We start from the raw sequence: 27,476 nt of genomic DNA, 5'->3' as shown, positions 1-27,476 counted from the left end.
TTCTCCTACTCATTCTCAGCCTGTTTACCTTACATGAAATAATTTCAGATTTCTCATGCCCTTATCTATCGCTATATCTTTACTATCCTCAGTACCCATTCTTAAACAGCCTCATTGTTGTAGTAATTGGAAATACTGCCTTTACTGTTAATTTCGCTTTTGCTTGAGGACTTTTATTTCTTACACTTTTTTCCTGACTTGGTTTAATCTAGTGCCACAACCCACTTCCCTCCTCCCAGGGAACCTTCTCTAAATATTGCATAGGCATGCTCCTCTTGCCACTTTGAGCTCACTCTTAGGAATGCTAAGGGTCCTTAATATCACTAACTTCCCAGTCTTATACCTCTCTTCATGTTGCTTTGGGAGTCATCTGATCAATGAAACCACTACTATATCAAGCTCACTCATGTTATACATGTTGTTTCTGTGAGAAAGTAGCCTCTTTCTAGCATGGTTACCCCCATTGTTGGCCTGTTTGTGAGTGTTTGTCAGTGTGTTTTTACTATCTCACTGGTATCCTGCTAGCCAGGTCCCAGTGCTCATAGTTAAAACCTGAATTTGTCAGTGTGTTTTGCTTGTCTCACTGGGATCCTGCTAGCCAGGACCCCACTGCTCATAGTTTGTGGCCTATGTGTGTTGTCAGTATGCTTGACTGTGTCACTGATGTTCTGCTAACCAGAACTCCAGAGTGTATGCTCTCTCTACTTTCCAAATTTGTCACTACACCATATTCCAATTCTGATTGGCACACTGGACCCCCCTTATAAGTCCCATGTATATGGTACCTAGGCACCCAGGGCACTGGGGTTCCAGGAGATCCTTATGGTCTGCAGCATGAATTTTGCCACCCATAAGGAGCACATACAAACCTTTCATCAGGACTGCCACTGCACCCTGAGTGAAATAGTGCACACACTATTTTATAGCCATTTTCAATGCACTAACGTCACTTATTAGTCAACTATAAGTCTAACCTTCATTTACTGAAGGCTAGGTGCAAAGTTACTGTGAGTGAGGGCACCCTTGCACTAGCAAAGGTGCCCCCACCTTATCCAGGGCCAATTCCCTGGACTTCATGAGTGGGGGGATACCAATTATACATGTGCACTACATATATGTAAATACATATATGTAGCTTCACAATGGTAACTCCGAATATGGCCATGTGAGGAGTCTAAGATCATGGAATTGTCCCCCCCCAATCTAAATCTGGTATTGGGAGGCCAATCCCATGCACCTTGGGGGCTCCACCCAGTACTGCCAAACCAGCTGTCTGAGGGTTCCACTGCAGCCCCAGCTTCTGCCATCTCACAGACAGGTTTCTACCCTCCTGGGGACTGAGCAGCTCAATCCCAGGAAGGCAGAACAATGCATTCCTTTGGGAGGAGTGTGTTACACCCTCTCCCCCTGGAAACAGGTGTTACAGGCTTGGGAGGGGTAGCCTCCCAGAGCCTCTGGAAATGCTTTGAAGGGCACAGATGGTGGAAAGAGGAGTGGTCAATCACCACCCCGGGGGACCCTCTGGAGACCTCTGAGTGACCAGTGCCAGCAGGTGATGTCAGAGACCCCTCCTGATAGGTGCATACCTGGGTAGTTAGCCAATCCAACTCTCAGGGCTATTTAGGGTCTCTCCTCTGGCTGTTTCCTCACATTCGTTTTGCAAGACTCCTCCAGGACTCCTCTGCATCCTCTGCTTCACCTTCTGACTGTCGGATCAACTGCAGACTGCTCCAGGAACCACCGTAACTGCAACAAAGTATGCAGGACGACTCCCATGACCTGCAACTTCAGCTCCAGCCAGATTTTGCAACAGTTTCCAAGGTGTGCACGCTCTGAGGACTTCCTGTCTTCACCCTGCACCAGACGAATTGAAGGAATCTCCTGGGAGTGACGGAGTCACTTCCCTGCTTCTGCAGGCACCCTTCTGTGACAACAACTGGACCTCTGGTACTCCCCTCCTGACCACAAGCATCAGCCCTGGAACATAGGTGGTGGACCGAAGTGACCCAGACTGTCCAATGGTCCAGCTGTCCAAATTTGGTGGAGGTAAGAGCTTGCCTCCCCGTGCTGCGACAGTACCCCTGTGCACCACATCTTCTGCAGCTCCTTGGGCTTCTGTGCACTTCTTCCGAGAATCCTTTGTGCACAGCGTATCCCAGGTCCCCAGCACTCCATCCTGCAACGCACAGCTCCATGAGTTGTTCTCCGGTGGCATGGGTCCTTCCAGTGTAGTGCTGCAATGACTGACTTTGCATCTTCTTTGTCCCCATGTTCTGGGACTCCCGTGGGTGCTGCTTGGTGTTCTGAGGGCTCTCTTAAGTGCTGAGAGCCTCTTCTTTCTCCTTAGTCTGAGTTGATACCCCCAGGTCCCTCCTGGGTCAAGGCAGCTCCCTTTTGACACAAACCACGTACTTTTTTGAACCAAAGCTTGCTTGTTGGTGGAATCCGGAGATGCAAACAGCCTGCATCCAACAACTCGACGTGGCACATCTCCTGCACCAAGCAGGAACCCGCAGCCATCTTCTTTGGTGCTCTTCTGTACTTTTCTTCTAACAGGAGAATCCCCTTTTGCACCTTCTTTTAGGTTGACAGGGGCTCCTGTCCTTCCTGGACTCTTCTTCAACTTCTGGACTTGGTCTCCTCTCTCCACAGTTCTTCAGGTCCCGGAATCTATCATTTGTTGCTTGCCGTCTTGCTTGGTTCTTGCAAAATCTCTTATCATGACTTGTAGTGTGTGCTGAGGAAACTTTCTGTACTTTACTCCTGCTTTCCTGGGCTCTGGGGTGGAGTACTTTACTTACCTTTGCTGTTTTTCCACACTCCCAGCGCACCTCTACACACTACACTTGCCTAAGGGGGAATTTGTTATTCGCATTCCACTATTTTAGTATATGCTTTGTGTTGCCCCTAGGCCCATTGCAATCTAATGTATTTTCTACTGTTCGCACTATTCTATGACTGTTTACTTACCTGATTTTGGTTACTAGTGTATGTATTGTGTATAATACTTACCTCCAGAAAGAGTATTGGCTTTAAGATATTTTTGGCCTTATGTCACTAAAATAAAGTACCATTACTGTGTAACTTAAAAAAGGAAAATGGGATGCATTAAAAAAAAAAATGAAAAAATGAAAAGTTTTGTTTTCATTTTTGTAGAGTAGGCAGTGGTCCGTTGGACCAATATCTGCTCTAAAAAAATATTTTTGCTTCCATTTACAAACGGGGAGGGGTCCACTGGGGACCCCTTACCATTTGTGAATGAGTTGCCGCCAACTTGAAGTTGGTGGTAATTTTGATTGTTTTGCAATCACATTCATGGATGCAAATCAATCTTACATCCCCCTGCGACTCACTATGAGGAAGGGATGCCCTTGCCTCCTAACAGGTTACCGATTTGCAGAATAGGTTTGCAAGTGGGCCTTCTGCGACTGGGAGAAAGCTTTCATACAGCTGGCCCATGGTTTTTGCCATTAAAGCTCATGATTTTTTGGATGGAATTACCAGCAACTTGTTACAATTTCATAATGATTGAGTAATCTGAGATTCCTGTACAAATTCGCAATCGCAGCCACCAACGACATCCAACCCCTACTCGACCGAGGAGAAACTGATGCTTGACCTCTCAGCAGCTTTCAACACTGTATCCCACCACATACTGATCAAAAGACTCTACCATTGATATCCAAGGGGACACACTCAGATGGATCGCCTCCTTCCTCACTGGAAAAACCCAAGGATCTACCTCCCACCTTTCACCTTTGAACCCAAGGAGATCACCTGCGGTGTCCCACAGATCTCATCCCTCAGTCCCATGATCTTCACCACATATATGACCCCGCTGGCCAACATCATCAGATCCCAAAGTCTAAATATACCTTCCTACACAGATGACACCCAACTCAACCTCTCACTCCCAGACAACCCCTCCACCACTAGAACCAACTTCCTGAGATACATGACAAGTGGCACTGACTGGATGAAGAACAACAGTCGGGCCAGGCACAACTCGAAGCTTGTCAGCTGGTTCTCCATAAGGAATGAACATTCCCTGACATCTATCTGAGGGTTTTGCCTCTCATTTTTATTTCGTGGCCACCTCTGGTTATTCTATCAACACTGACAGTTCTCATGTACACATCAGGTGGATTTTCTTGTTCATCACAGGTCACACTCTGTGTGAGCAACATTTTGCATATGATAGAGCTGCGCCTTTGGCAACTGGGAATCCAAATTTGAATCTCTGCACCGATTCAACATCCAGTGATTCTGGCCAAATCACTAATCTCTGCATGCCTACAAAAAAAGAATGTAAATGGTGCTCATTTAAAGCACTCCAATACCTTCGGGTAGCAGTTTCACAAAGTAAAACTAAAATAAATGCTGCACGTACGCGATACAGGCTTAGCTGTAGGCATGTTGTGCATCTCCTCCTGTAGTGTCCTGCTGGACATGTTCTAGTGTTCCACCGGACATTTGGTCGAGGGCTGGCTTTACACGCACACCCCACACCCATCCAACACAGGCGTCACCAGTCAGGTGACCCTCTCAATAAAAAGGGCACATGTGCCCAAGGCCAATTAACAGAACCCTAACCATGTGTCTATGTCACCTCATTTTAGTAGCCTGAGGGCCTAGGGCCCCCAACACTATAATGGCGTTGAGTGGGTACATTGTCCCCACGTGGCCGCAGACAGCAACTTCGACGTTGTGCATGGGGGAAGGGAAGCCTTTGTATAAGGCACTCCCAGGTTTCCTGCCAGCACGACAGTGACGGGTGCAGGAAAAGCAGCATGAGGTCAGCGATACCTTAGATGAAGGGAGAGGAAGGCTCGTTGCAGCTCCAGCCCCGCCAGCACATGTGAGATGGCAAGTGCTGTCGAGCTGCCCCCGAGACTGACAACCTCCACAACAGCATGCATGGCGGCCCACAGCACTGCGAAGACGGTTGCGGCCGTGAAAAGAGAAGCGCGACAGTGCTAAAACGTGCCAACAAGGTAAAGCGCTCAAGGCCGCCCCCCCACCCCCAGCAAACAACCACAATGCAGTGTAGCAGCCTCAGCACTGCCAGGATGGCTGCGGTCACCACAAAGATGAAGGTGTGATGGCCTTTAGGGCAAAGGGAAGGCTGCAGAGGCTGCAAGGACACTGGCGTGATGGTGCTGCCATACACGGGAGAAAAGTAAAGTATGGTGCCAAGAGCCACCCCCCCTCCCCAGCAACACAGCCCACAGCATGAGGGAAGGCTGCTGCAGCCAAGACGAGGAAGCTGTGGTGGTGCTGTTGCGCACAAAGGAATAATGAAAAATTCCCAGGGCCGCCCCCTCGCAATAATGACAAAAAGGCCTGGGAAGGACAGAAGAAGAGGAAGGCGAGAGGTGCTGCCACGCACCAAAGAAGAAGTAAAGTGCCCAGGGCCGCACCTCCTCACCTAAGACCACGAGGGATCGGCCTGCATAGACTGCCAACCCCCCTCACAGAGCCTACTGCCGGTAGCCTGCCTCCACACCACAAAGCTTTGTGCAAAATAAGACTAGAGAAAGAAAACAGCCCTTACCTGCAGCTCTTGACACCGGGAATCAGAGCTCCCTCCAGCCTGACGAGCTGCTCCCAGTGAGCATGGCTCCTCACCGGCATCTCTTTTGACAAACGAGGCCCAGCAATAGAAAAGACTCTTTTCTGAACTGAAAAATAGTTCAACAGTGACACTGAGTGACCAAAGAAAGGTACTGCACCCTTTTTCTATTTTAAAGGGAGAACAAGCATTGGCAAAGACAAACTGATAGCAGTGCCCCCAGACAGTGACTGTGCCCCAGCAGCAGCACACCAACGGACTGAAATGGCACAGATTAGGAAGCTACGTGTGCAACCACTGCACAGCAGAGGAGAAGACTTCAGCTGCCCCAGCCAAGCTGCAAAAGTAGGAAAAGGACACAAGTGCCACATGAGGCACTATGAGAGCGTGCATGGCCTGTGCAGCCCCTGGCGGCCGTCCGCAGCCACCACCAAAGAAGCACCACAGGTTCCTAGCTGTGATGGACATCCCCACAAGACAAGAGAGGGACACGCCAGGCATCAGCAAAGGATGCCCAAGAGTAAAAGCGACGATGCCAGAGGTGCACAAAGGGCTGCGCCAGCGATCCTCACAACACAGGCAGTAGACAAGAAGATGTCCAGGAGATGAGGCTGTGCAAGCTAGCCACACCACAACACAAGATGGCCACCGTTGGCCCAACATACAGTAGGTCGGGAGAAGCGACCAACCCTGCTAAGCAAGCCCAGGCTCAAGCGGGACCTAGTGCCGCGATGGTGCTGCCTTGAGGCACAAGCACTACATCCTCAAGTGAAGAGGAGACAGAAAAAGAAGTGACCCACCGTCACTGCCCTACAACAGGCCAGAGACTGATCAAGGAGTGTCCTCCTTCACACTGCCTCAAGAAGGAGTCGACAGTGACTCACAAGAGGCAAGAGGAGAGTCACACACCCTGAGTGGCAAACTGCCACCACAGCAACACTGAGAACATGCCTAGACCTTGGACAGGACCTTCAAAACGTCAACAGAAAAGGAAGATGGGTGGGCAGATGCCACAGCAAAGGAGAAGAGAGCACGGCGCGACACCATGTTGTAAAGAAGGAATGGGAGAGAGGAGATCGTGTGACAACACCTAGCACACTGCAACACCTGAGGACCACACAAGTACAAGAGGAGAGGATCACCGGGTGGAGTGATGGGGGACTCATGCTACAAGGGAAAAGTGCACTCACAGACAAGACAGCCACCGGGGTGCAGCGACACCATTGAAGAAAGGCTCAGCGGGAGTACCAATTGTAAGACGCCTGCATGCGCAAACCGCGTACTTGCCCCATGCTTCTCAGTGCGACCGTCCAAGCTACCTGCCACCGGCTGCTTGAAGCAGATGGCATCACTGGTAGCATCTGCACATGAGGAAAAGAAAGACTGCACTAGCTATGGTGAAGTCCCTCCAGTCACTCTCACTCCAGCATCAATCACTCGTCATCCAGGTCACTGAATGGCAAGCACCATCATTACCATGTGCATCACGGGATCCATCAAAGGAGCAATTAAACACCAAGGTGGATCATCACCTCTGCAATACAACACCAACAAGATAACCTCCTGGCAATTTGAGAGACAATTTCCCTGAGACCATCTGAGAGCCCACCTACACCTGGTCCATGTTGGCAAGCGCACTGACTACAAAACAATTCACCCTTGCGGTTGTACGAATGACTTGACCATGGCTGCTGTTGGAGAGCCTGCAGCAGCCCGCAGATGTCCCACATGCAGCCCAGCACAGTCCACACCGGTCCCGGTCTTAGAGTGAAGAATCCACAAACAAGAGGTGGTCTGGAAGCTGCTCCACCGACAAAATATCAGGCTGTGCCAAGGCTCCAGAGGAAGACTTCACACCATTGCAGATGCCGTCAGTCTTCAAGGGATTGGTCTTCATGAAGCCAGGATGTCTCAAGAAGCATATTTGCAGCGGACTCCACCAATGCTCCTGAAGCACCCGATTTGAACAAAGTGAACTGTATACACCACCAGCCTCGCACGAGTGCCGCAGGTCTGACCCACAGTGCATGAGTGGACACTGAACCAACCACCTGACTGTCACCTAGTCCGGACTTCATCCACACAGTGTTCATGTCCAGCTGTACCTGGTTAAATCATGGACCCGTGCGGAGGTGTCCAGGTGCTCCCAGCTGCACCTGTCCACCGCAATACTGTGGTCTACCTTTTTGAGGCCAAGAGACTGATGGTGGTGTTTAGTTATTGTGTTTTCTTTTACAGGTTGGACTTTGTTTTGTTCCTCAATAAAGTTTGGGAGGAATGTAGTGTCCCGCTGGACACTCTCTAGTGTTCCACCAGCCACTTGGCTGAGGGCTGGTTTTACACGCACACCACACCCATCCAACACAGACGTCACCAGTCAGGTGACTCTGTCGATACAACGGGCCGGGCACACGTGCCCGGGGCCAGTTAACAGAACCCTAACCATGTGTCTGTGTCACCTAATTTTAGTAGCATGAGGGACTAGGGCCCCCAACACTACACCTCCCTTTTAATCATGCCCAGGGTTAGGCACGTGCAACAGTGGGTAAGCAAACGTTCATAATATTTAATAACATTATATTATTGAAAATCGGACAAGGCATGCAGATATTTAAGCTCTCAGTATTGAATTTGCATGCCTTATAGAATGTAGGCATTCTCGAGTTTCCACTTAATCTTTTGCTGGACCCAGAAATAATAATTAATTAGTAAAGTATAAAAATGAATCAAAACAGTAAAGCACACCAACGTGAGTGATAATTTCCTACTAATTTGGCGTGGCATTTACGCCACTCTGGAAAGCCGTGTATTTCAACACCAGTTGTTTGGTTTTTAAGAGAGGGCATCTGGGTAGCATGGGTTTCATGTTGCTTGAATATAAACTCCCTACGCATTTAACCATCTTTGCTTTATTAGTGTCATGGCACGTATCACTATACACACACATTCTCCTTTCTCTTGATACATTGGCAGGGGGTGCCCTTGCCAAATGATTATAATGCTGCAAGATGAGAAAGGCGCTGATGAAAGCAGACACGACCATGCATGGCAGCCGTTCTCATTCAGCATTTGTGGCTTGGCTGCTTTCCAGTGTTTCTGTGTGATTACTGCAGGGCACGAAGGGTCTTGCTACTAGTTAAACCGTCAAGTGTCGGCAGCTGTCAGGTTGCAAAAAAAACGTCTTTTTAGGCAGCAGCTGCGTATGCTGTCAGGAGCTACTTTCAACAATTGCAGTCAACCTATGGCAGGCACACACTTCAGCTCTGTTATTAGCAGATAACTGCAGGGGACACGCGAATAGGAGGTAGCTGAACTCAGTCTGACAACCTTAGGAAATGGAGGGAGTTAAGAATTAAAAGGCGTAATCCACTTCCCTGCACGAGAAAAAAAACACACCACCAGTGGAAATCCAACAGTAGACTGCAAAGGGAGACTTTACAATTCCAAAAAGGACGAATTTTATCACGTACTGCTTCCGTGTTAATATTATTATTATTACTATCATCAGTATTGTTGATATTATAAAATGTATGGTTATTGCAGTTGTCACATGAGGAAAAATCATGACATTGCTTTGAATATTGAGCAAAAGAAGCAAAAGAAGTGCAGAGACAGCTGTAGCAATTTAGCATATTACTGCCATGCAGTTGTAACTTTACCGCACATCTCCTCTGATAAAAATGTGAACGCCTGGACACTGGGTGCCACACTGTGCATTTTAGACATGTATCAGTCAGAAGTCTTCTTTCCCTCCAGCTACTTACTCCCTGAGGTAATCAGTACCCATGATGTCTAGCATGCCTGCCACCCAACATTGAAGTTCCAAGCACATATAGGCTGTAAAATGTCAGTCCCTGTGCAAACCACTGATTGCCGAAGAAAAGGAATCCTAAGTAACAAGGAGATTACCGCGCCTGAAAATGATCAGGCCTGATAACTTGGGTGCCCCTCCCCACCGCCCCAATGTCCACATCACAGTTTTTGAGGTCTACCCTGATAACATTTTCCATAAGGAAAATGGCTGCGAGTTCCACATATGAAATCGGAGTACGAAGTTTTTCCATGGAGCTATTAAAGGTCTTAGCCAGGGGTAATGCAAGATATCTGTTGCTGAGTGGCACAAGGTTTCCAGAGAGATCCTCAAGGATACTTTGAAATCCTCATTGACACCTCAACAACTTGTAATTGTGGGAGTTGATAGTGTGTTGCGAATAAAATACATGAATGACGTCAAGTGCACTAGAGTAATCTCAAAAGATAAGCAATGCAGCTCTTAAGTATGAGTGGGTGACAGTCGATCACTTCGGACATTGACGGTAGGAGATAAAAGAGTAGCCCATGGTTGATCTGTACCCATGAAAGGTGTAGCAACAACAGAAGAGTGTTTTAGTGGATTAATACTGCAGTGCAAAATAAGACATATCAGCCCAGACACGCATGCATAGTGATGCATCCATGAGTAAACACTTTTTAAAATCTCATCTACCAAGCCCAAGACCAGTAGTCCACGGGCAGCTGCGGCATGCCTGAGTTTTTTGGTTTTGGATTTTTGGGGGGTGGATTTTCTGTTTTGTGGGTTTCTTTCATGTTATACAGTTTTTTCTAACTGTTGTAGCGTACAACTAAACGTAATTTTTCATCTATGGCACTTATTATGTAATCTTGGCATCATTTTGGCTTCCTTTACTTCAGCATGCTACCGCCCACTGGCGCAGTGAGTTTTCCATCTCATACTTCGAATTGAGGTGCTTTCTCATAGTTTAAGTGCCGAAGGAGTGGTGTCCTCTCTGGACCTTTCTCAGCCTTCTGTCATGTAACATACAGGTGACCTTCCTGGCATTTGAGATCCTCCTCCCTAACGGATGTGTGAAGAAATTTCACACCTGACAGCCTGATTTTTAAAGGTAAACTTTTTTACGATTGCTTGCTATTCACAAAGAGATTTACGAAGTAGTATGTTTAGGAGTGTGGAGTCTCCGCACATAAAAAAAAGACCTATGCTTTTTTTTGCGGAGATGCCGCACTCTTACAGATTCTACTCGTAAAACCCTTAGTGAAATGCAAATAATCTTAAACTTACACAAAAGTGTCAGTTTTTCTTTGAGTATCGAGACCACTGAGTCTAGGTGTGATATTCTATCTCTCGGCTCTCCCACCCCTTTTGGGCAGGAAATATTCTATTCCTCTTCCTGACATAGACAGAGGAGTATGCCTCTCCGGATTGTTTTTGTGCCAGAAGTTGTCTCTTCATGGATAAAAATAATCATGCATAAAAACAATCCTGCATGTAAAACAGACACCCTTGCACTATGCTGCAAAAAGGGTGCCAGAAGAGGGCAAAAGGCAGGAATGTGCAATATTCTTTTAAATACCATGAGTTCCTGCCCTTTCCCTGTAATGCAGTGCAGCACAGCAGGTGACTTGCTGCCCCGCACTCCATCACGTTTTCATAAATATGGCCCATAGAGTACTGCCATCATTGCTAGGTGTGCTGAGTTACGGTCTCACCAGAGAAACCACGATCTCAGTGCAGATAGAAAAAATAGTTCAGTTCATTAAAAATTGCACCCATAGTCGCAAGCTTTGCATCCTAAACACAGACTCTAAAAGCCTTAGACTTGTGTTTGGTCCCCTTGAATAGGTCATAGTCTTGGTAGCTAGACTACAAACAATGGATTGTGAATGCAGGGAGTGGGCTGCACCAGTCAAACTTTGCAACCCCTTTCAGGATTTGCAGACAATGCATCAAAAACGTTTCTTTTTTCAACTTTTCAAGCTATATATCTCAGCAGGAACTACGTAGGCACAAAAGGAAAATATAGCAGACACTGAGTCTTTGCAACTACAAATGTATTCACCACTGCGACTGTATCATATGAAGGCGACTATGCTGACATGTTCAGGCGTTAACACATTGATCAAGGCTGTAAAATGGCGGTAACAACGAGATATGGGTGAATGTAGGAAAGTACCATCTTTCTTGGCATGTCACCCCCATTTTTACCTGTATGTCAGTATGTTTTTGCCTGTCTCACTGGAATCCTGCTGTTCAGGACCCAAGTGCTCATAGTTTATGCCCTAATGTGTGTGGTGTGTATAGTGTTTGACTGTGTCACTGAGGCTCTGCTAATCAGAACCTCAGTGCTTATGCTCTCTCTGCTTTTAAATTTGTCACTATAGGCTAATGACTTCATGTATCAATTTAAATTGGCACACTGGACCCCCCTTTTAAACACCCTAGTATATGGTACCTAGGTGCCCAGGGCATTGGGGTTCCAGGAGATCCTTATGGGCTGCAGCATTTCTTTTGCTCAGGCAAACCCTTCTAAAGGCCTGCCATTGCAGCCTGTGTGAAATAGTGCACACACTGTTTCTCAGCCATATTCACTGCACGTAAGTAACTTATAAGTCATCTATATGTCTAACCTTCACTTGCACAGCAAAGATGCTCCCACATAGTTCAGGGCCGTTTCCCGGGACTTTGTGAGTGCGGGAATGCCTTTATATGCGTGCACTACATATAGGTAAATACCTATATGTAGCTTCACAATGGTAACTCCAAATAGGGCCACGTAAGGTATCCAAGATCATGGAATTGTCCCCCCATTCCAAATCTGGTAGCCAACTGCACTATGGGCCCCCAGTACTGCCAAACCAGCTCTCTGAGGCTTGCAATGCAGCTACAGCTGCTGCCACCTCACAGAGAGGGTTCTGCCCACCTGGGGTCTGAGCAGCTCAGTCCCAGGAAGGCAGAACAAAGCATTTCCTTTGGGAGGAGGGTGTCACACCCTCTCCCTTTGGAAATAGGTGTAACAGGCTGGGAAGGGGTAGCCTCGCCCAGCCTCTGGAAATGCTTTGAAGGGCACAGATGGTGCCCCCCTTGCATAAGCCACTCTACACTGGTTCAGGGGCCCCTTGTCCCTGCTCTGGCACGAAACTGGACAAAGGAAAGGGGAGTGACCACTCCCCTGTCCATCACTGCCCTAGGGGTGGTGCCCAGAGCTCTTGCAGTGTGTCCCAGAATTCAGCCATCTTGCTTTGCAAGGTGTGGGAGCACTCTGACAGCATCTGAGTGGCCAGTGCCAGCAGGTGACGTCAGAGACCCCTCCTGATAGGTCCTTACCTGATAAGGTAGCCAATCCAACTCTCAGGGCTATTTAGTGTCACTCCTGTGGGTTCTCTTCAGATTCTACTTGCAAATTTCGAGCAGGAATCCTCTGCAACTACTACTTCATCTTCTGACCTCTGATCAACCACAGCCTGCTCCAGGAACCACTGTAACAGCAACAAAGTATCCAGAAGGGATACTTTTTCTCTGCAACTTCAGCTCCAGCCAGCAACTGCAACAGTTTCCACGGTGTGCACACTCTGAGGACTCCCTGTCTTCACCCTGCACCAGAAGGGTCTAAGAAATCTCCCGTGGGGTGACGGAGTTACTCCCCTGCTCATGCAGGCACCTTCTAAGTCAACGACCGGTTCTCTTGGACTCCTCTCCTGGTGACGAGCGTGCTTCTTGGAACACAGCGGGTGGACCCCATCAACACAGACTGTCCTGAGGTCCTACTGTCCCAATTTGAAGGAGATAAGACCTTGCCTTCCCGCAGAATGACAGTACCCCTGTGCACCACGTCTTCTTCACCTTCTGAGGTCTCTGTGCACTATTTGCAAAATTCCTTCATGCACAGCCTGGCCCAGGCCCCCAGCACTCTTATCCTGTGATGCTCAACTCGCTGAGTTGTTCTCTGGTGGCTCGGTACCTTCCTTTGTAGTACTGCACAACTGCATTTTGCACCTCCTTTGTCCCCATGTCCTGGGCCTCCCATGGGTACTATCTGGTGTCCTGAGGGCTCTCTGAAGTGCTGAGAGCCCCCCCCTTCCTTCTCACACAGAGTTGAGGCCCCCAGATCGGTCCTGAGTCTAGATAGCACCTAGTTGATGCAAAACACTACTTTGCGGGGAACCAAGGCTTGGTGGAGGAATCCAGCACAAAAACTCACCTGCATCCAACTTCACGATGTGGGGCATCCAGTGCATTATGCAGGAACCTGCTGAGTTCCTCTTTGGGTGCATTTCTGCAGTCTTTGTCCAACCGGAGACTCTTCTTTTGCACCCTCTTCTGGGTTGGCAGGGGCTCCTGTCCTTCCTGGAACTTCTTTTGACTTCTGGACTTGGTCTCTTTCTTTTGCAGGTCTTCAGGTCCAGGAAGCCACCATTTGTTGTTTGCAGACTTAGTTGGTTCTTGCAATAATTCCAATCACGAGGTGTAGTGTGTCCTAAGGAAACTTGCAGTACTTTACTCCTGCTTTTCAGGGCTCTGGGGTGGGTAATTTCCTTACCTTTACTGTATTCTTACTCTCCCAGTGATTCTGCACAACCTACAATTGTCTAAGGGGGAATTCACAATTCATGTCTAAGGGGGAATTCACATTCCACTTTCTTAGTATATGGTTTGTGTTGCCCCTAGACCCTGGACCTATTTTCTCCCATTGCATTCTATAACATTTCCTATTGTTTGCACTATCCTATGTCTAATTGCGTGCCTTATTTTGGTGTCTAGTGTATATATTGTTCATAATACTTACCTCCAGAAGGAGTATTGCCTCTAAGATATTTGTGGTACTGTGTCACCCAAATAAACTACCTTTATTTTTGGTAACACTGAGTTTTGTCTTTACTTGTGTATAGGTACTGTATAACTATAAGTAGTATTGCAGGAGCTGTGCTATAGCTACCTCTAGCAGCCTAACCTGCTAGAACACTACTACATTTCACTGATAAGGGATAACTGGACCTGGTACAAGGTGTAAGTACCTTAGGTACCCACTACAAACCAGGTGTGCCTCCTACAGTGAAAATATCCAAAATTCTATACAATCTTTAATGCATTCCAGATGAAAACTTAGCAAAGAGGAAACCCATACTGACAAACACCAATATGTTTCAGAAGCCATTTTCACAAAAGATCTTAATCCTCACTTCCCAATCAAAATTCTATCTGGAACATGTTTGGCCGCTTCCAAACAAGTCCATTTGCCAAAGCAGCAGAGAGAAAATTAACTGACTAAACGTTTGTCTGCCCCTGCAAAAACATGATTTACTAAGGGTCTCTCCACTCATTTGTGTCTCCTTCACAAATGGAAACTCTGTCTGTCCCTTCCAAGATCAATCTCAAGTCTTCCCGTCTCTTTTCTCCCTGTGATGGGTTTCACAGTTTACTCTATTTAGAGTACTCATAACTGGTGTTTTTCAATCATTTGTCAAGTAAATACCCATCCTTAAATGCCCTCTTCCCTCGAAAGGACTTGTGGGTCAGGCCTATATGTCAAAAGGGCATGCAAAGAGATGTTGTGTCTGTGGCTGTGGGCTATAATGTTTGCCTTATTGTTTTCACTTAGAGCATATGATACTTATTTTCTCATCACTACTGAAACGTGGAAATCGATTTAGAGTACAAAGCATATTCTTCACTCCCAGTGAGTCAACCCTCCCGAATCTTCTCTAACAAGTGGTGTTGGCGTTCTGTCCTATATCTCATTTCTCATTGATGCTGCTGCCTTCATAACTGTCTCAGGACTGTTCTACAAACAGCAGTTTTAAAATACCAATTATGTCGGTCTGAAAAAAAAAACGATAATACCAGTGGATGCTACATAATAAGACCGTGCTTGGAAGCATTAATGGAAAACCTGCGGCTGACCCTCGCCAATACATCATCAAATTTAAGTAGAAAAAGAAAGGCCGGTTATTGTTTGCTGCAGTAAATTATGTGCATGCTTTTACAGCCAGCAAGCACTGCACTCTTTCAAATGGATCACCCGCCTCTAAAAAGGTTGTCAGCGTCAGCATTTTCAAGAGTTCAGAAAATGCAAAATATGTAATGTTTTTCTGCTTAGTGCCAGACCTTGAAATGTGAATCAAATAAATGGACAACTCATTTGTATCTCGTGCCTGACAAAGAGCTAAATAACACTATTCTGAGCAGCACACTAGCAATGCGGAATATCATGCAAAAAAGGAGAGCAGAAGCAGACCATGGGAATCTCATCTATAGCGTGATTAAGTGAGGAGGCCGGCTGGTAATACTACTGATTGGCACTGCCGCTTATCCCCTTTCAGCCTAAGAATAAGGGAGCTCATTTACAAGCCCCTTGTGACATTGTAGCATTATTTGTTTTTACACTACAGTGATGCAGAACAGTCCCCCACCCAAGCCATGTTTCCAAATTGGCATAACGGGACCAGTGCACCAGTTTGTAAACCCTTGCACCACATTATACTTGAGCCAGGTGTAATGTATGTAAGGGAGGCATTTCCCCGCTAGGAGGCCCGCAGGAATGGCGCAGTGAAATCTACAAGATTTCACTGTGTCATTCTAGTGTCATTGTTTAACGTCTGCTCAGGGCAGGCGTTAAAGTGACGCTGTGCTGTTGTCAATTGGGCTCCCCTAGAACTTCAGACGCAGCTGTGCTAACGAGCAACATGGTGCGCTGTATTGTAAATACAGTGCTACTATGGTGTTGTTGGGGGGCGAAGGGCAGCCCAAGCAAAATGGTGCACTGTGATCAATGCACCAGTTTGTTCTAAATGAGGCCTTAGGTTCCCAAACTTCCTGTTCATCCTAAATGAGAAAACTGACTATTTTTGCATTTATTTTCTTGAGATTTATCAACAGCAGTATATTCCTTTATTTAAGCTAGTCAAGAATAAGTTCAGGGTGTTGGACTTTTGCTTATGCAGGGTCATCCTGAATCTTTTTGCCTCCTGCCTCCTATTTTTTTCTGACCTGTCGCTGTTGGCTTTTGAACTCTGAGCACTTTCCCACTGCTAACCAGTGCTAAAGTGCATAGGCTCTCCATGTAAATTGTATGTAATTGGTTTATCCATGATTGGCCTATTTGATTTACTAGTAAGTCCCTAGTAAGGTGCACTAGAGGTGCCAGGGCCTGTAAATCAAATGCTACTAGTGGGCCTGCAGCACTGGTTGTGCCACCCACATAAGTAGCTCTGTAATCATGTCTCAGACCTGCCACTGCAGTGTCTGTGTGTGTATTTTTACACTGTAAATTCGACTTGGCAAGTGTACCCACTTGCCAGGCCTAAACCTTCCCTTTTCTTACATGTAAGGCACCCCTAAGGTATGCCCTAGGTAGCCCCAAGGACAGGGTGCAGTGTATGGATAAGGTAGGACGTATAGTAATGTGATTTATATGTCCTGACAGTGAAATACTGCCAACTTCGTTTTTCACTGTTGCAAGGCCTGTCTCTCTCATAGGATAATATGGGGGCTACCTTTAAATATGATTAAAGTGTAGATTCCCCTAGAGAGTAGATGGACATGTGGATTTTGGGATCCCTGAACTCACAATTTAAAAATACATCTTTTAGTAAAGTTGATTTTGAGATTGTGCGTTTGAAAATGCCACTTTTAGAAAGTGCGCATTTTCTTGCTTAAACCATTCTGTGACTCTGCCTTGTTTGTGGATTCCCTGTCTGGGTCAGTTTGACAGTTGGGTTGTTTTTCACCTCGCACCAGACAGTGACACAAAGGGGGCTGGGGTGTAACCTGCATTTCCTGATTAGCCATCTCTGCTAGGAGGGAGGGGTGGAGTGGTCACTCTCATCTGAAAGGACTGTGCCTGCCTCTGACAATGCCGGCTCCAACCCCCTGGTGTGTGTCTGAGGCCTTGCCAGGGCAAGGCAGGATTTCACAAGTAGGTGTGAGTCCCCTTTGAAGAAAGGTGACTTCAAAGACTAAAATGGGTATAAGAAGGGCACCCAAATCTACAGACTTCAGAAACACTTCTGGAACCAAGAGGAACCTCTGCCCGGAGAAGAGCTGATAACTGAGGAAGAAGTGCTGCCCTGTCTGTGACTGTGCTTTGTGGAGCTTTCCTGCAGTGCTGGTTCTGCCAGAGTAAGAGGGCACAGACTGGACTTTCTGTGCCTTCCATCTTGTGAAGAAATCTCCAAGGGCTTGAGTTAGAGCTTGCCTCCTGTTGTTTGAAGTCTCAGGGACACCAAAGACTTCTCTCTGCCAGCACCTGGAATCTCTGGAGAGACTCCAGCCCTGACAAGTGGTGCCCTATTCAGTCCCTGGGCCCTTGAAAGGAAAGCTGGTGGAAATCCAAGGAAATCGACTTCGGACGACTCCGGACCGACGCCGCTGCTGAATCCGGTGACGCCGCCTGCACCCGACGCCGTGACCTTCGCTGAAACGCGATGCTCTTCGCAGGCCCGACGCCGCAGTAGCCCCGCTGAAGTCCGCGACTCCGTGGAAGTCGCCGCACCACGTTGTGACCGACGCCGCTCGAAGTGCACGGATTCAACGTTTCGCACAGACGCTGTGATCCCCGACTTCGCGCATCAGCTTGTTTTCACTCTTCACCAAAAGTACTGTACTTGGGGGTCTACACGACTCCGTGTCCGGCGCCGCTGGTGTCGGCTTGTTGGGAACGACTCCGTCACGACGCCGTGTTAACATCTCATCGAAGCATTTTTGTTTCTAAGCGCTATTTTTGAGTTTAATCTTTAAAAATTCATAACTTGACTTGTGTATGTCGGATTTTGTCGTTTTGGTCTTGTTTTGTTTAGATAAATATTTCCTATTTTTCTAAACCGGTGTTGTGCCATTTTGTAGTGTTTTCATGAAGTTGCTGTGTGTGTTGGTACAAATACTTTACACCTAGCACTCAGAGGTTAAGCCTACTGCTCTGCCAAGCTACCAAGGGCGTAAGCAGGGGTTAGCTGAGGGTGATTCTCTTTTACCCTGACTAGAGTGAGGGTCCTTGCTTGAACAGGGGGTAACCTGACTGTCACCCAAAGACCCCATTTCTAACACAGGGCATTCGTGAACTAATAATAATAATGTAAAATTTGTATCTGCCGTTCATATAAAAGTAACTTTTCTACCACTACATATAGACAAATTGATCTATTTTAAAAATATGTTGCCAATGGGAATTGTTCTTGAAAGTACAGCCTCAGTGGAACTTTCACCTCTTAACTCTGACTTCACCTCACTTGAACACACCATTCCAGTTATAATACCAAACAATATCTTGCCACTCATAACTAACTGACCTCAACCCAGCAGGTCAATCACAGCATCACACCATTACAAAAACTGACCAAAAGCCAAAAGGTCATTCCACAAAACAACCTATTAACTTCTAATGCATTTCATTGTATCCTCATACATCTCTCTATACACTACATCTCTGTTTACCACACCACTGATGTAGGAAACCTCCCCAGCAAAAATACTTGAACTGCTTCTCACATCACTCAAGTTGGGGTGGGGGTAAAACCCTACTCAAGCAGAGCTCACACTCCTTGTCAGGGTGAAGTCACAAGCAAACCTCTAATTAACCTGTGCTCAACCTTCTGGTAGCTTGGGTACGATCAGTCAGGTTTAACTTAGAGGCAATGTGTAAAGTATTTATGCAGCACTTCAAATAGTAATAAAATGAAAACACAATTCAAGAAAAATCCCACACCTATTCAGGAAAAAGAGTACATTTTAATGAATAAATCAAGACCGAAATGACTAAATTCCATTCAGTAGACATGGAGATGTGGAATTTAAACATGTAAGTGAAATAGCACCAAAAAGCACAAAGCAGCAACTGTGGTTATCTGGTCACACCGGGCGAGGAGAAAGCCATAAGTTCAGGTCAACCACGATGGGGCACGGGCCGGCTACAGAGACCCAGGTAGGTCCATTGAACACAAGTACCTTGAATCCTGGTTGCGATAAAATGAAGGGTCCTGTGTTTAGGATAAATGGCGCAGCAGAGGTGATGTGAGGTCCATGCGAGGAGATGTGGCGCACAGCAGCAGTTCTGATGAGGTATGAGGTAATATTCTGTCATGGAGATCCACTGCGCAGCGGTGGTTCCATTGGGCTGTGTTGGGCGAGGCAATGTCCTTGCATGTAGATGCGCCAGCTCTGGTGGTTTGCGATGGGGAATGGAAAGTCCGTGCAGCAGAGGTGATATGTCAGTTCTTAGGGCAATGTGTTGAGCCCCAGAGGCAGTGCGCAGGCTGTACAGGAGATGTACTGCGCTACAGAGCAGAGGCGTCAGTTCTGCTGGATCCACAGACGGGCTGGCAGAGCATTTTCAGGACCCCTTTCAAGGTTTCAGGGCTTGAGTGGAATAACCTGGGAGGGCAGGACTTACAGATGGCAGAGTCTAGGTGCTGGGTTCAAGGTTGTTGGAAGCGTGTTATGTTCCTGAGACTTCTGATCAGGAAGTCAGTCAACTAGCATAGAAGTCACTTTGGGGTCCTGGGTTTAATGATTCAAGCAGGAGAGCAGCAGGTCAGCACCGCAGGGCAGCAGTCCTTTAGAGCAGCAGTCCGGCAAAGAGACAGTCCTTTCAGCAGCACAGCAGTCCCTCCTTCCTCTTTCAGGTCCAGAAGTATAATGAAGAGTTGGGGTCTGAGGTCTAACATTTATACCTGGTTCCCACTTGGAAGTGGAGGAAGCTTTTAGAGGTTTCCTCTTCCCTGAGGTGTCAGGCATCCCCTACCTTATTGTCCTGGGCACAGCTTGTCTAGGTACACAATAAACTAGTGACACTCCCTTTGTGAGAGTGCTCAGGCAGTGCATGTGCACGTGTGGTAGGTGACAGGTCCTCCCTCTTGTTAACCGAGAGTTGCCCATCATGCGAACACTTAGCTTCCCTTTGTCACACTGTTTGGGAGCAATACACAAAGACCAATTGCCATATACACCTAGCCATGTGACCCAAGATCAGTCTGCAGGCACAAAATGATTAGGACAAGAAAATGGCAAGTTTCTAAAAGTTGCATTTTCAGAATTGTGAATACAAATCTCACTATACCATTAAAGAGCAGATGCACCACTTCACTTCCATGTTTAGATGAGAGAGAACAAGCACTTTATCACTGATTAGCAGTTGTAAAGTATGCAGAGTCCCAAAAGCCAACAAAAACACATTCAGAATACAGGACGGCGAAGGCGGGATGACCCTGCAGACAGGGCCAACTCCAACACAACATCATGAAATAAAGCCCAGCACTTGCAAACAAAATACTATTATACTCTCCTACATAGTAGAGCCTCACACACACATTCCTCAAATACATTTACGCTAGTGATGGCACCTTCAGTTCTTATCACATTTCTGAAAAACATTCATTTTGGCTGAAATATCAGTGTGCCGCTCCCTGAATTTATCAGAAAAAATGTCAGAACTATGACAGGAAAGGCATATGTATCATAGTGCATGTCGCTGATATTTACCACAGTGCATGAGCTACCATTTGGCAATGAACAGAAAAATTATTTAACAACTTATTGTCAAGGATAGACACCCAAAATGCCAATGTCAGCCAGAATATTGCCAAGAAAGGCCATAGTATGTCAAGCATGTTGTTAGACCTGACAGCCTTAGGGTGGTGTTCTGTCAACTTTTTGCCTGCCCCCCTCCACTTGTTTTGCTGGCTTTAGGACTCTGTTCATTTTACCACTGTTAACCAATGCTAAAGTGCATATGATCTGTCCCCTAAACATGGTAACATTGATTCATTCCCAATTGGCATATTCAATTTACTTGTACATTCCTAGTAAAGTGCACTACATGTGCTGAGGGTCTGTAAATTTAATGCTACTAGTGGGCCTGCAGCACTGATTGTGCCACACACATAAGTAGCCCCTTATCCATGTCTCAGGCCTGCCATTGGAAGGACTGTGTGTGCAGTTTCACTGCCACTTAAATCTGGCATTAAAAATACTTGCTAAGTACTAGGAAATCCCTAGGGAAGGGTGATAGGTGGGTAAAAGGCAGGGCATGTACATGTGTGTTTTATATGTCCTGGTCCTGGAAAATTCCTAAATTCGTATTCCACTACTGTGAGGCCTGTTCCTTTCATAGGATAGCATTAGGGGTACCCTCATATACTGTGTGAGTGGTAGATTCTGATCAGAAAGGGGTAACCAGCTCATATTTAGTATGGCCAGAATGGTAATAAAAGATCCTGCTTATGGGTGAGGTTGGATTTCATATTACTATTATAGAAATGCTATTTTTAGAAAGTGAGCATTTCTCTACACTTAAAATCCAAATGTGCCTTGCAGTCTTTCTCCAATCAACATCTGGGCTGGGCTGGTTGACAGCTTCCTTGTGCATTTCACCCAGACAACCACAAGCACAGAACACTCAGTCACACCTGCACTAATCTGCATACTGAATGGGTCTTCCTGAGCTGGGATAGTTGAGGGCCTGACACTTACATTTCAAAGGCTAGTGGCCTGCCCTCACACAATGGGCTGACAAACCCCGTACTGGGACCCTGGCAGAGAGAACTATACTGAAAGGGGAACTTATGCACTTCATAACCACCTGTGCTTTGATAAGACCCGGATATTTATAACATTGTCATGAATGACAACTGTTAGGTTGGTATAAGGCCCTTAGGCCGACCACATCCTCACCCAGGCTGCCCATCTTCTGCCACATTAATTGTTTCCAGCCCTAGTCTTTTGTGTTACAGCCGACTGCATTTTGGATGTTGTAGTCCTTGTTTTGCTTAAAATAAAAAAATAAAAAAATGGTTAAGAAACCTGTGATCAATCATTCATAAGTGAAACGTTCAGGACTGGGGACAGTGTACCTAATGATGTGGAGTGACGTGATCACCCTAGCCGTACCCCAAAGCTGGCCTTCACAAACACACACATGCTTGCTCGCACATGTCCATTTGTGCACTCGTACACTTAGACACACAGAAAGACATGCATATGTTAACACGTACATGAATACATTGACTTCAATGCAAGTATCCTGTGTGCAGTGTGAGTAGCATGAGAAACTGTAAGAGGGGCTTCGTGGTTGCTAGCTCCCACTTGTCCTGTTCAGGCCGCTCCCTCCTCTGCCATCCAGTCACATTTTATGGATTGCCCTATGCTAGCATGCCGCAAGCAGAAGGCGAGGAGGCGGCACAACGCCCTTAGTGAGTGTAAGGCTTTACTGACAAGGTATACAAATAATGAAATATTTCATTACTTCTTCTTCAGACCCTCTCATTCCTTAGCCAATTTTCTTTTGTAGCCACTGTGCTGATAATAGGACGATTGTGCCCTTTTGTATTAAATATGTCGCCAGACCCAGTAAATCAAGTCCGATTTGCTCTCTAAGATCGCTTTAACAGGCAATCACACTTCACCACGTTCAAAATTCACCAGCTGTCACTGACCCTCACCGCAATTTATTGATATAAAAGCGTCTTACAACAGCGTGGCAATGCAATGGTGCACTTTTTGAAAAGACGTTTTTATTTATTTGTGGGGCTCTTCTTTTATTTTTATTTTTATTTCTTTTACAACAAAGCAAAAACAGTAAGGCACACATGCCGCGTTGAGGTACAGAGGTTTTTTCTTAGCATATTAAACCAACATATCAAACATTAAGTCCCTCGCCCAACTGCAGCCGATCGCATCAATTTGTTAATATGTCCACCATCACTTATCAGATGTTAGTTTACATCAATATCTATGACAGAGTGTGATGTACCCGTACATTGATTCCACACATCACAGCAAGCTGCTTCCCAAAATGCTATCTCATTTCAGACTATGGAAGAGTTCCCTTGTCTGCGGGTCCTCTCGTGCTTCTTGGAGAGACACTACTGCGGTCATGCCACGTGATGTGTTTAGGACAGTCTTATGTCAGTCATCGATAATTTCCTCATTTGTCCTTTCAGCCAACATTAGGTATTTCCCTTTCATGGGGGCCTAGTGCCGGGTGGGTCCGATAGGATCCACATCAACTCAGCCCTTTCTATCAAGTCTTCCACCAGTTTAATGTTTATCCCAAATTGTTGCATAAGAGACTACTCCGCTGCTGCCCATTCAGAAGATACCGGATCCAAGGCTCTCGAGGAGGCACTTCTGGACTTAGGATGCAACATTTAACAGAGTAAACTGCAACATCAAATCTCGCATCTGTAAGGCATTGAGAATAAACAATTCTCCTCATAATTTATTTTTTAGCACAGGTAGAAGCAGATACAGGCTTGATCGTTATGAGCTGATTTTCACTTGGATAAGTAATGCAAAATCTTCTGGTTTCTGGAGGAGGTGCTAAATCTGAGGCAAGATGCGCCAATGAAATGTTATCTGCCTTATTAATTTTGTATTCTGGTCCACTAGTGAATCCCATTCTAGATTTAGCCCTTCCTCCAGAAAAAATTGCACTATTTTCAGTTCTTGCTCAATGCTACATCATAGCTATTTTCCAAATGTGATTTTGGTTCATTTTAAGAAACAAAAAATGTGTATATCAGAAGCCATTTGTACTTGACACTAAGACATTGCCATCACTTATCTCTCTAGGATTATGGCGATATCATTACACAATAGAAAATGACAGATGCCAAACTAGATAAATTGAGAGTTAAAAGCTGAATGTTTGCATTACTCCAATAATCAGTATTGGTAATGATAACGCGTCCTTCTATGTTAATTTCTACACATCGGGACTCGTTTTAGGCCGATGAATCTTTGGGCCCAGTGGTGAGACACCGTAAGACGAGATAACTGATCAATATATCAATCAATATATCAATAATATTGTCAACATATATCACCACAATATATTTCACTTTAGACATTAGTAAACCTTCGGCGCAACCATGACCTTTCAGTCATGAATAACCACACCTTACTGAAGTTTTGTGAATTTTATTCCCTATTGATTACAATCTAATAGCAAATGTATTAATCTCAAAACCAAGAAGCAAAAGAGCATAGTCACAATATGGTACTAATGCAAAGATCACAGACATAAGATAGTAATATGAAGATGAACAAATCTAGACGCATAAATCCTCATATATGTTTAGTTCAGCATAGCACCACGTCAGTCACGTCAGTCACGTCAGTCAAGATGAAATGCCTCATCTAACCACAATTAGCATCAGCATGTTGGACTTCATGCAAAACAATTTAGAACATCAATTTGGAAAACATCTAACTAAGGTCTCTAATCAAAAATACACAGCAGTTGGTACCTAGAAAGAAAAGGCAAATAAATGAATTTCAATAGCAACAACATAATTTACCCTCCTCGGAATAGGTCAGCATACAGGATCAGTCTTCGTCTTCAGGACATCAGTTAGATCGCCGTCAATCTATCTAGTCGAATGGCAGGGGACACTTCCCTCATAAGGAAGAAAGTGTAATGGGGCAGACTATGGGTGAGGATGGTTTTGTCTAAGTCTCAACTCACCAAATAGAGTGACAGAGTTTCTGGATGCAATCGATATCATTCCCTACCTAATGCTCTCTAGTCTCTTGTGTCATGGGTTTTTATCCCTTTTTCGTAATACATTCCCCCAAAATTCTATTGGATAGTCACTACACCTCACTATCTGTAACCTATCAAATTATACATTAAGTAATGCATTTGTCATTCTACGATAATTTACATTCTTCTGATTGGTCTTCATAATTGACGTCTTTCGTAGGTGGCATATCCGGGGTTACTTCATTTTCTGGCACGTTCTTCGGGTCAAGAGTTATCTTTTCCGTGGTTCAGTATCCTTGAAAGTGTCCATATTTGTTGCAAAGCGTGCAATTTTATCCTAAAGCAACTAGCATGCGGGTGAGAGTATAACAGTCAATGATACAATAAGCGAAGAAAAAGAACAAATGATGGGTCATGGCCTTTCGCAAGTCAGCACACTGGAGAAACAGAAAAATATGCTTTAATATGAGAGCTACACAGCTAGTTTTCGACTCACACTAACTTAAGGCTTATGGATTCTAATAAAATGCAATTATCGTACATATTAATATATTCAATTAGTCATAATTCAAGCAATTATTCCTTGCAGTCGACATTAGTTTATGCATGTGAAAAAATTTTCACGTTTAAAATACGTTTCAATGAATAATATTAGCGTTGTTAATATAAGCATTTCACATCTAAAATAGGTAATGTTTAAACTACGCTCTCTCAGTAATACAGTGACATGTTGGTGTGTGAACCAAAGTGGACCATTTTTTTTATTGACCAATAGGTAGACGGTACTCTGCATTCTTGTAGGTTATGTATACGTTCCTGGGCTAAAAGTAGAAGTCTGTTCTGGACACGATAGGTAGGGGATACTCAGCAGTTTTATAGATCCAATTCCTATATTTTAACTTTGCCTGTCAGGGCACTGTTGTCAGGGAATCTGTGTTCTCTCTGAACTGGTACTGGAAAGATACTGTTCATTTTGGCTGTCACTGGCAAAGTAATTAGGCAAAGGTGGTGAAGTATTGCTCCAAGCAAACCTGGTAACAATCACAGTGCTTCAAAGAGAAGGGGAAGTAATGGTCATTTTGCTACAGCATAACTTGGTTATTTATAGTGTGATCATGACCATTGAGTGGCTTGTAGTTGCAGGTGGTCTAGTCTGTATGTATCTTACTGAGGGTAGCCATCATGGCCTTTAGTACGTAATAGGGAAAGCTTTATGATATTCACAAATGGGAGCTCTTCTCAGGATCTTGCTTCTGAAATTGCACCTTAACCAGTTCTCCTGAGACCCTTCCAAGTTATGTCCAGGGTATTCCTCTCTTCGACATTAATAAATATATGGTCAGAATGAAGATTCAGTGCTGCAGTTTCTTGTTACTTGGACAATACCTGAAATTATCAGATGCTCTTTTTATACAATAAGCTTAATAAGTCACGTTCCATACATCATAAAGTAGACTAGGAATATACTTTTCATTGTTTTGCACCCAATTGAAGTAATGAAGCTGCAATTTTAACCCAGTCACTGAGGACTACTGGGAGCCTTCAGAAATATGAGGGTCCTGCACCTCTATTGAGCCCTAGAGGTGGGGTATTTGAGGCAGATGGTAAAAGCACATTCATAAACCAAAAACATTCAATTCAGTTCAATTATGAGAGTTTGGGTTATATTTTCATGATGTATTAAATCATTAGTCCATCAGTTTCTTTATTAGCAGATCATTATTTGCAATAAAATTACAAAGCATATAGTCAGTTCCATATAAATCTAGTCCCTAATCTAATCTAGTTTCAGGGAAATTAAAGTTCAGTAGAACCCATAACGAGCTTTAGTCTCAGATGTGAAAGCATATAGTTTTCTAATAAGCCCAGGCACACATGTGGGGTAGAGTTTTTATCAAGACAAGTGGGTTACTTCTGGATGGTATGAATTTTGTGGATCCCTGCACATTCCTGTAGTTTATGTCACAGAGATGCAATGAAAATTAGTGTATTTATTCAATGTTTCACCTTTGCAAGTTATTGTGGGTAAGAAAACATTCAGGCATTTATGCAACCCATTTCTCCCTAGACTCCCCTGGGTGTTCAGTTTTCGGAAATTTCTGGGTTTAGGTTTCCCTAAAACCCAGGACCAAAAAGGCAGATGCCCCTTCTAAAATCAGGGTGTTTTGTGATAGATAATCAAATTTACAAGGGCTTCAGGGTAAGTAAACATTGTGGAATCCACACAAAACATACCACATATTATTCCCTTATTGACCAGTTTGCAAAAAGATGTGAGGGCAGAAGGTGTTCACAACAGAAAGAGTATGCACTAACAGTAAAAAGCAAATAAGCATCAAAACATTATTGCACACCCACCCACTAGTCAATCACAGGCATACTGGTTAGATTTCACACAAGGGTAAGTAAATGGTACATATAAAACACTTTATTCACCAATGACTTTCCAAAATAGAATCTGCAAAAGTAATTGTTAATAATTTCAACATTAGATCAAAAAAACACTGAATTACAGCCCGTGAGCTGTAAAGCCACGCAAGGTATCAACCACTTTACAGTCCCTTCAAACGCCTTTCATGCATTACAAACAGAAAACCGTTGACAGTGCCAGATGCGGGCCCAACACAATGCAA

The 27,476-nt window shown here is 45.2% G+C and overlaps 1 pseudogene; it reads left to right on the top strand.

Moving 5' to 3' along the window:
- Window positions 1–22,508: 22,508 nt before the first annotated feature.
- LOC138254832 (very-long-chain (3R)-3-hydroxyacyl-CoA dehydratase 2-like) overlaps window positions 22,509–27,476 on the top strand; it is an 85,849-nt pseudogene continuing 80,881 nt past the window's right edge.

Source organism: Pleurodeles waltl, chromosome 1_2 (assembly GCF_031143425.1).
Source record: "Pleurodeles waltl isolate 20211129_DDA chromosome 1_2, aPleWal1.hap1.20221129, whole genome shotgun sequence".
Classification (NCBI taxonomy): Eukaryota; Metazoa; Chordata; class Amphibia; order Caudata; family Salamandridae; genus Pleurodeles; species Pleurodeles waltl.
The sequence above is the reverse complement of the archived record's forward strand: the minus strand, read 5'-3'. Positions and strand labels throughout refer to the sequence as shown.